The sequence below is a fragment of the Adiantum capillus-veneris genome, chromosome 16, assembly GCF_014529385.1.
Source record: "Adiantum capillus-veneris isolate H3 chromosome 16, ASM1452938v2, whole genome shotgun sequence".
Taxonomy (NCBI): Eukaryota; Viridiplantae; Streptophyta; class Polypodiopsida; order Polypodiales; family Pteridaceae; genus Adiantum; species Adiantum capillus-veneris.
The window spans coordinates 94052791-94063840 of record NC_140946.1 but is presented as its reverse complement, the minus strand read 5'-3'; positions in this window follow the sequence as shown (position 1 = coordinate 94063840).

The following is an 11050-nucleotide window of genomic DNA, read 5'->3' as shown; positions in this document are numbered from 1 at the left end:
GCCAGGTTTTGCACGGCTGACTGTTCCTAGCAGCTACACACCTCTACCTACTCCGCCACGGGCCACCCCACTTGACACTCCTCGCTTCGGGGTCTAGACGCCGGTGGAGACACCTGACGTCCGTACCCCCATCGACACGCCGCTAGAGACCCCTGCCGGGACACCCAGGTTCACGCGTCACCGGCCAGAGGGCTTGCCTTACTCCGTCGACTTCAGCGGCGGCATCATCATGGATGATGACAGCAAGAAGGTGATCTCGCGCATGCGTGGTCTTTGCTCTCAGCTGTTTAGACACTACATACTAAACAAATGGAGTGAAGTACCAAGTGATTTAAAAAATAGAGTCATGAGCATACTTCATGATGAGTTTCCCGTTCCAACACGGGATCAGCGCTTCAATGAAGACCTGATGAAGATTCGAATGCGCGAATACTGCAAACACAAGTGTTCCAAAGTGCAAAAAGCAATCAATCATGGGTGGTACATGCCAGATTGGCTGGCCAAAGAAGATTGGAAGAATGCGAAGAAAGCAGCGCGCGAGAATCCCGACAAGTGGAAGCAACAAAAGGATGCAGCCAGAGCGCGAGTAGAGGCAGGGAGCTCGCACCACTTGGGGAGCGGTGGATGGGCATCATTTGAGGCCGATTTTGTAAGTGTTTTTGCATTGCTCTTTATGTTCGATAGTTTAGGGTTTATGAGTTTTTTAATTCTAACATAATGAATTCTTTGTATGTTTTGACAGTGCTCGATGACAGGACGTGATCACACACCGTACGAGCGCGAGTACGCAGGCAGGAAGGGCTTAAACGCCCTGATGGACATTCTCAGTTCTCGCGGCGGCATGGTTAGTATTAGGGTTTACTCTTTTCTATTTTTTGTATTCTTTTATAAATGTCGTTATATGTTTATACTTACTGAAAGCTGTCTTATTGTCTTTTTTTGCAGAATCCGACAGATACGCCGCTTGGACGCGATGAGACGTCTGACTAGACGACGTCAGTTTAGCCGTAGCTAGATAGCATTAGTTTAGGGTTTCTCATAGCTTATGTATCATGAGACGGATTTTATACGTCTTTTTGAACCATGTATATTATTACATTTGTCACCGCAGTTCATTTTGCCAATCAATTCTTTATGCCTATGATGTTGTACAATTGTCATTATTACATTTGCCAATCAATTCATTTTGCCTATGATGTGTACAATTGTCAATTTTACGCTTGTCAATTTTGCAAACAATGCGTCTTGTGGGTGACTATTTTGGGTCTATTATCTACCCTTGCACTTTTTTTAAAAAGTGAATCAAGTACAATATGGTTGATGGGTGGCAGGGCATTCAATGTCCTGTCACCAAAAAAAATTTCTCTCGGGCGTCGCTATAACCGTCGCTATTTATGGCTCTGTAGCGTCACTATGAGCGTCGCTATAAACTTCTGTGTAAACGTCGCTATGACCGTTGCTATGAGCGTCTCTATATAGCGACGCTTATAGCGACGGTCATAGCGACGGTTATAGCGACGCTCTCGTAGCGATGCTATTAGCGACGGTTTTAGCGACGCCGGGGGTTATAAAAACCCAGTGTATTTCCGTCGCTAACAGCGTCACAAGAGCACACAACCTCTTGTAGTGAAATTAAAGAGTATTGTATATAGTTTTTAAATATAAAAAAGAAGAGAAAGAAAGAGAGAGAGAGAGAGAGAGAGAGAGAGAGAGAGAGAGAGAGAGAGAGAGAGAGAGAGAGAGAGAGAGAGAGAGAGAAAGAGGACGGAGAAGGAGGAGGGGGATATAAGGCCCGGTTCAGACACTGCGAAGGAAATGCTTCCCACAGGGGCGTCTAAGCTGGGTGGCAAAAGCCTATTTGCTCCAACATATATCATATTCCTCCAAGCCCGCCATTTTTCTTCTGGAACCCCCCCTCGGAAGAGCTGCTGGCCTCCCTCCACCTCTCTCTATTTTTCGCTCTTCTTCCTCCAACACCAATTAGACGAGGTGGCGGTAGACCTACAAAAAGCCTTCCTTTCTCCAGCCTCATCTGAACCCAGCCTAAGATCACACTTGCTTACAACTAAAATAATCGTTGTCAATTGATTAACATAATTGAGCATATTCTCATATCTAAAGAGAGGAAGAGGAAGGAGAGAGAGGTGAATGGATTACACGACCAAAACACTTCATAACTGCAAAATGTTAATGAATCATCTTCCAAAAGATCTCTACATGAAGCATCATTAAATTCTAAGCCCATGGCTCCTAAATCAATAAAGAGAGAAACCAAATTGTCGTTGGTGGATGCATTGCCAACTTCATCATCTTTGAGTTCGTCATCCTCTATCTCATCATATTCATCATCATGACAATCATCCTCACTAAGACTTGCTGCCACCGGACTTGATTCATCGACTTCCCTCTCCTCTATTTCCAGATCATCCAAAGTCGGAGGTGGAAGAGGGTCGAAGATAGTCTCCACTTCATTAGTGGAAAAATGGTTCTCCCCCGAGGTGTTACGGGAATTACGAACCAAAGTTTTGGTTGGTGTATTGTTGGGATATAGATGACCTATAAAGAGAAGCTCAAAGTGAGTAACATTGGTATAACTAATGCTACAAGTAAATAAGAATAAAAAAGGTACATGTCACTCACCTGCTCACAATTGCACAATAAAACTAAATTGTCATACCTCCCTGTGTGATGCACACTAGAGTCCACCATGTAGAGGCCATTCTCATGTCGTATAGACACATTTGCAAACCACTTGCATTCGAAGATGAAGCTATGAAAGGTTCTAAAATTAACCTTTAGTATCCTTTCAATAGTTTTGGATTACCTAGCTTCATCATCATCTGTGTCAAAGTTTCCCATGATGACACAATCCATGGTGGTTCTACGCTCGTCAATGTGGCACTTACGAAAGTGACGACCCTTTGACCACATAGAGTTAAAGGAAAGGCACTACAAAATAGAAAAATATATTAATTTATCAAATACATATTAAATATAATTTCAAGAAATAGCAAGACAATATGGTTTAGGTATATGAGTACTCTACCTTTGGTACGCAGCCTCGTGCATAGTCCCATTCTTTGTTGGTGATGTCTTCTCCGTGCGCTTTTGCCTCGGTCATTCTCTCATGAATCCACTCCACACTAATGAGATATGGAAAACATGCAAGGTGTCTAGGCACTAGGGGTGCCCTCCTTCCTCCATGTGCTTGTTTCCATGCTTCCCTCTCTTGCAAACGCTTGGCCTTTGCCACTGTCCACAAGTCCACCCACTTGGGCATAATCTTTGCATTGAGAATGCAAAATTTATCGACCACTCGGGATAGATTCATATCCATGTTAAGTAGTTTCCCCTTTCCACTTGTTAAGTGTGAAGTCATCCTTGCATCTTCTTTGTCTGACCATGCAAAGCATTGAAGGATCAACTTGTGACAAATAATCTGATATGTAAACAAATACCTCTTGAACAATCCACCCTTTGGCCATACATGCCTCTAGTTGAGACCGTAGCCGCACAAAATCTTTGAGAGTCTTTAAAAACCTGTCTACAAAGAACATCCATCGTGCGTGCACTACTCCACACATAGCTATCTCCTCCACCACGTGAACCAAGAGGTGAATTTCACTAAGAAGGACCGATCGAGGAAATGCACCTTCAATGGCACACACAGTTTCTGTTGCAAGTGTTTGAGAGGCAAGGATAGTATCTATTTTGATTTCCTTGGAGCTCACAAATCTGCAAGAAAACACACAAGGATACACTAAGTGCTAGTTAAAATTATTGTGTACATAAAAAAGGTGTAGTTGAGTGGATTCTTGTGGTGTACCTTACTAGCTCTCCTAATTCGAAAATAGCATCCCTGACTTTCTTGTCCCGACATATACACATAATCACCGGTAGAATGAGCTACAATGTGAATCAAGGAAAGGGAAAGTGAGTGATAGTCATACACACAAACTATAGATAGAATAGGGAGTATGAAGATTACCTGAAGCATTTTGTGCCAATCGTGGGACTTCAATCCATACAATTGAACGCTTCCACCCTTCTTCGCTTTCGTGAAATCTCACTTTAGCGACCTCATGTATCTTATTGGTGTGCGAATAGAGGCGATGGTACCCTTCACCTTATCTAATTCTTCTTTTGCTAGCATCCATGGTGCTTTAGGAAGCACAATCTTTTCATTTGGGACACGCCATGGAGTGGCAGAGACGAGGAGACGTTTTAAAAGCCTCAAATCCTCCCTCGCACCCAAAGAGTCCTTCTTGCCAATAATGTGGTCCCATAGTGTTTGGGCTACATTCTTGAATATGTGCGTGGGATCCAAGAGGTGTTGTATTTTTAAGTACTTCCAATATGGAAGCCTTACAAATATGGAACACGTTGACATACCTTTTGGTGGAGGATACAGAGCCAGATTGTTGTTGTGGTGTTCCTCCCAAATGGCTGCCCAATCTGCCATTGTGAGCTTTAGAGGAGCCTTCCCATTTGTTGGAGCCTTGTGCTTGTTATGCCCTTGGGGTAAGAAACGATTGTTGTTTGGATAGATTACCTTGTGCAAGGACTTTGGCCTCTCTGTCACCAACGATGGCCCGCAAGTAGGACATGCATTGTGCCCCGATGTGGACAACCCTGCATACATATCATATGGTTAGAGAGATCAGTTAACTAAAGTGAGATAAAGGGAGAAAGGGAATGAGGGAAAGAGAGATAGAGGATAGGGGTTACTAGAAATCTCTCCAAGCCTAGGATAGTCGTGCATAGTCCACATAAGGATTCCCCTCACTTGAGCCTCTCTCCCCCCCTTTGCAAGTGAGACATCGACAACAGGAATGCCTCTCCATAACTACTCCAACTCCTCGATGAGGGGCTTGAGGTAAATGTCAATATTTGACACTTTCTATTTCCCTGGCACAAACAAGGAAAAAAATATATTGCCCTTCTTGGTTGTCTCCCATGGTGGAATATTGTAGTTGACGATCACCACAGGCCAAGTGCTCCATGAAGTAGACTTCGTGTCGAAGGGGATGACACAATCACTTGCTAACGCAAGCCTCAAGTGTTGAGGCTCCAACGCAAACTCTGGCAATTGAGTTTTGATGTGCCTCCGTTCAGGTGAATCGGCAAGGACCGCATCATTCGATCATTTGAGTGATGGTTTGCATGCCAAGCGGAAGCTCCACGATAGACCTGCTCTTAAACATGTGTTGGATGCGAGGAATTAATGGAAAATGTCTTAATACCTTGCGCGGTAGGTGTGCCCCGCTCACACCTATCTTGTATCATGCCTCCCCGCACACGGGACATGAGGTAGCATGTGCATGCTCATTGCAGTATAGCATGCAATCGTTCACGCATGCATGGATGCGCTTATACTCCATTCCAAGTGCAGTGACATACGATCTAGCTCGTCGACGATCTGGAGGCATGTGGTGATCTTCTGGCAAAATTTTTCCCATCAAATTACAACAAACATGCATATTAGTTTAATTCCTAGAAGACGATACCATAAAGAGAGAGGGAGAGAGTTTATAAAAGCCACTTTCCATACTTACAGAAGTAGTGCATTGACACTTGCATTACTCCAAACGAACTTTTCTTGCAAGCTGAGTACTTCCAACGATGCTCAGAGCACCAAGTACCGTGCACCATCGTAAAGAGGTGTTCGGGCACTCGTCATCAATCTATGCTTTGTTTCAGTAGCCCGTTTAATGCAGGGCAGACAATCCTCTTCTCACATGTCGCACTCATGAGCTAGTAACTCATCACACATGTTGAACATGTACTCATCCTCTACTTCAAAGTGCGACAAAGATGCCATAGGAGCTGCCAATGTAGAGCCAATGGGAGGATCACCATGCGGTGCACCCAAATTGCCTAGACGTTCTTGGCTATGTCGTTCGGCCTTGTGCGCCGGTACACCACCACCGAACACACAACAATGGGGCACCTCCTCTAGCGATGGGTGAGTCGCGCTATCATCTCTCCAAGCGCTTTTCCGAGGATGCCAAAGCCCTTCGTTCTCCACGTGCTCCAAAGCAATGCATCTCACAAAGAATTTCCCTTTTGTTCTTGACGTAATGACAAGGTAGTTTTTCCTTGAGCCAACGATCTCGCTCTGGGCCTCCAGGAGGACCACGATCATCCCAGTTAATGTCCTGCACACGCGAAAGGTTGTTTATTTAGTCATGTGTTCTAAAAAATAAATAATTAGAAAAACACTTAATTCCATTAGAAAAACTACATATCGTTAAAGCCAAAGGGAATAAATAACAATGAGTGTTAAAATTATTTTTTAACTAAAAGAGATTTTAAAACATTCAATTAATAAACATATTAAAGTACTACAAAATAAAGTATCCATAATAAAATAAAAATCTTCATCAAAAAGTTCAAAAGGCTAAAAAATGAAATAATGTATAGCTAAGGGTAGAGGGGGTGGTTTGCACCCCCCCCTACAACCTCGGATTCACATGTATCCGTTTGAAATGACTGGCTGCGGTAATACAGGTGGTAATAGACGCGATAATAGTCGCAGTAATAACTGGCGCCTAAAAAAGGAAAGAAGGCAGAGTATGCTGCGTTTTTGCAGCCCAATAGAACCTCAAAAGATCTTGAAACAAATTTGGCATCAAGAAGTGCGTTTCAAAAGGGCAAACAACAACCACAAAATCTATTGAGCATAGATGAGGTTGCAAACAACTAGGAAGCAGCAAGAAGATTAAATATCTATCATTCATTGCCAACAAAGTCAATAAATATAAGTCAAAGTGGAATATAAAGTCTCAAGTCACCTTCCATATAGACTAACCTAGATTAGGACAAGACTATGGCAAAAGAAGGACAAGGATCTTCTAGAGAACCACCAATGAGGGTATCTATAGTCCTCGGTAGTGCAAATGGAGGAAGTGTCCAATGAAATGCTCTTTTTGATAAATAAGAAATGTACAATATGGTTCTAGATAGCATCTAGAGATTCCTTGAGATCACTCCATGCAAGCATGACAACAATAAAGCAATGCTAGGTATGGCTTCAAGTCAAGGAGAAATTGTTTCTACTCTTAGCATCCAGAAGCATGAAGAGCAGGTAAAGTTTCAAGTAAATCTTTCAAAAGACATGCCTGCAGATGTCATCCTTGGACATCAATGGTTAGACCAACACAAGGCCAAAGAGAAAATGCATTGCTAATATTCTCTTTCCCAAGTGGTAGTAAGCAACAATTACAAGTACTGCTAATGTTGAATTCACAGTTATAAATGTCACAAGAATTACCACAACTTAGAGACAAAGGTAAAGCTAAAGTGGACCTACAACCAATGAGCACAAAAGATGTGAAATCATATACCTCTACATCCAAAAACACTCATGGATCAGCTTCTTCAAGAAAGTCAAGATTTAAAAAATTCCATTCAATTGATGACCCCAACAAAACCTCTAGGGAGCCACGCAAGAATGCAAAGTTATATTAACCCAAGTACTCATTTTAGAAAATGAAAGTCAAGCAAGGATTTTTCTCTGAGGAGTTTAGCAAAAGTCACTGATCCAGTGTGGATTGAAGATGAAATATCAACACAAGAGGAAAACTACATGGGATGGATAGTATCACAATGGATTTTAAAAGACCAAGAGTACTTTAGAGGTAACATAGGGTTGAGAACTTTTCCTCCTTTGTCTCTACTAGTGAAATCTTTTTTGTGGTTGCTCCTAGGCAGCTGGTGATTATGTATTTGCACATGTACTTTATTGTTGTGTTGGAACCTATAGTTATGCTATAGGTGTGGGAGGTGTCTCGCTCTCTGCAAAGGGCTTGCCGCCTGTGGTAGTCGTGCACCTCGCGTCACTCAGGTGACCTCCTCCTGAGTCAGTTAATGTAGTCTATCGTTGGTTGGATTTTCTGAAATAAAGATAACCAGGCCGGTCAGTTTGAGTAGGATTCCACTTGTAAACTAGTAAATTGGCGCCGCGCATGGCCTCTCTTACCCTCAAACATCTTGCTCTTATTTAGCATCTCTCTCTCTCTCTCTCTCTCTCTCTCTCTCTCTCTCTCTCTCTCTCTCTCTCTCTCTCTGTGCATTGTTCCTTAGTCAGCCCCTCAGTTGCACAAAGCCTATGGCTTTGCTTGGTTTCCAAAGGCTGCCCAGCCCTATGCATGTATGTGCTTATGCCTCCTCTTTTTTCTATGTTGACCAATGCCCAACCTTGTGCATGTTTGTATTATTACATGATTGAGGCTTTGCACCCCTATACGTTTTTTTGCATGGTCAAACCCCTGTGTATCCATGTACTTGTCGTACATATTGCCTCTCCCTCTCTCCCTCTCTCTCTCACATATCAAAAGGTGCTAGTGTACATCATTTCATTTGGAGAGATGCCCTCACTTTGCATCTCCTTAAAATAGCCCAAAGCTTCCTGACCCTGCGGTTGGACATATCTTGCGATCAATGCACTCTTGTGAGGCCCCATCGCAACAAAAAACAGTCCAGAGATTCCTCTCTCTCTCTCTCTCTCTCTCTCTCTCTCTCTCTCTCTCTCTCTCTCTCTCTCTCTCTCTCCGCTTGACATCTCGGGCAGGAATATCCTCAAGCACTTTTTGTGCTTAATGAAGTGCACCACATTTGGCATACATGTCTAGCAAGGCAGAGCCAAGTAACCCCCGACATCTCGGACAGGAAGCTCCTCAAGAACTTTTTGTGCTTAATGAAGTGCACCACATCTGGCATACATGTCGAGCAAGGCAGAGCCAAGCAGACCATTTTCTTTCATCAACCCCTTGACCAACCATATCATCACGATTTCCATTTGGAGAGATGCCTTCTCTTTGCAAATGCTAAAAACAACCCAGAGCTTCCTGGTCATGCATGTCGACCAAGGCTATGCCAAGCACACTGTTTTCTTTCAATAACCCCTGGTGAACCATATCATCGTGAATTCCATTGTCCATATCCGCATCTTGTGTAATTCCAAATGCCTTCAAGGTGCAAGTGTACGTGATTGCTCACGGTCACTGAGAGGAGAAATAAGAGAGAGAGCAAGGAGACCTTAAGGCAACAATCACGTTGAAAGGGGCTCCCATTTTCTATTATGGTGGCCATGATGCTCAGCTTGGCAGCTCCCCTTATAGTTTTAGGCTCCTACACTACAATAGTAGGACCGTGCCTCTTGTTGGTTATCATGCTTGTCTTTTGCCTATTGGTCAATAGACAATGCATTTATTTCAAATGTAATTCCAAATGCCCTTAAGGTGCAAGTGTATGTGATTGCTTACGACTATTGAGGGAAGGAATAAGAGAGAGAGCAAGAAGACCTTAAGGCAACAATCACGTTGAAAGGGGCTCCCATTTCCTATTATGGTGGCCATGGTGCTCAGCTTGGTAGCTCCCCTTATAATTTTAGGGTCCTACACTACAATATATGGACCGTGTCTCTTGTTGGTTATCATGCGTCGAGGTGATCTCGTGTGTCCCCCTTTTATTATAGTACAGATATAATTTCATGTGGAGGAGCAGCGCCGACTTCCAACACATCAGAGAGAGAGAGAGAGAGAGAGAGAGAGAGAGAGAGAGAGAGAGAGAGAGAGAGAGAGAGAGAGATTACTTTAAGGGTCATCAAATTGTGATATGAGAAGTAGAAGCATTTAAGAGTAGCAGGTTCTATATTGACGCAATGGGCGATCATAGTCACTATTCCCCATTTTCTTTCAACAATCATCATAAATTCTTTTGCACATATCAACATCTTGTGTACTGCCACATGCCTTGAAGGTGCAAGTGTATGTGATTGCATTTAGAGAGATGCCATCTCTTTGCATCTGCTAAAAACAGCCAAGGGATTGCTGACCCTTACCTTCAAGATGCAAGTGTATGTGATTGCATATGGAGTGACACCCTCACTTCACATCCACCGAAAACAGCTTAGAGCTTCTTAGCCCTGCCCAAGTTAGGCATATCCCACAAATCAGTGCATTCAAAAGACGACGATGTCCCCAAAAAAAAAGATCCTTATGTACTTTATGTGCTTAATGAAGTGCACCACATTTGGCATCATGTCTACCAAGGCAGTGCCGAGCACGTTTTCTTTCAACAACCCCTGGCTAACAATACCATCGTGAGTTCTTTTGCCCATGTCAATTGATTTCTTGTGTAATGCCACATGCCTTGAAGGTGCAAGTGTACGCGAGGCCAACAATAGCCAGCCGTTCAATATGAATGCCCAAGAGAGTTGGTCCTGAAAACCACTCCTCACCACCACCAGCGGGAGCACCTCGCATCGTGCCACATGCCTCCAAGATGCAAGCATATGTGATTGCGTCTAGAGAGACACCCTCACTTTGCATTCACTAAGAACAACTCAAAGCTTCTTGGCCCTACCCAAATTGGACATATCCCGCAATCAGTGCATTCCAAGAGACGATGCCCCTCACGTCATGAAGCTCCTCAAGCACTTTTCACACTTTATGAAGTGCACTCCATTTGGCATACATGTCGATCAATGCAGTGCCAAGCATAGCTAGAAGTGGGGAGGGGTCTGCAGTTAGAGGAGCTTACAGATGCAAGGAGCTACAGAAGCTTGGCAGGTGGATGAGCTTGCAGGTCGAGTGCAGGAGGAAAAGAAGGGTTATGGGGGTGGATGAGATTTCACATGAGTAGAGGCTAGAAATCTCTCACCGCAGGCCACATCAGCCGGTTGTAACGCCACTTGCGGCCTAGGAGTCGTGACCTAGCATATAGCAAGAGGAAGGGAAGAGTTATGGGGGCAGATGAGTTTGCAAAGTAGAGGCGAGTAGCTTCTCTGATTGTAGGCACGTCAGGTTGTAACGCCACTTGCAGCCAGGGGGTCGTGACCCTACCACTTGACCTAGCTCATTGTTAAGCATGGTTTGTTGCGTAGCCACAGTGTTCGGAAAAATGTGTCTCAGCTTAATATCGTGCCGTTTTCAATCCCATAAATGCTGATTGAGAGCAAGGGAAAAAGGAGAAATTCCGTGCCAAAATAGAGAAAAATAGTGTAAAAATCCAAAAAATGACCTAATTTTCCAAAATTTTCTCTTGA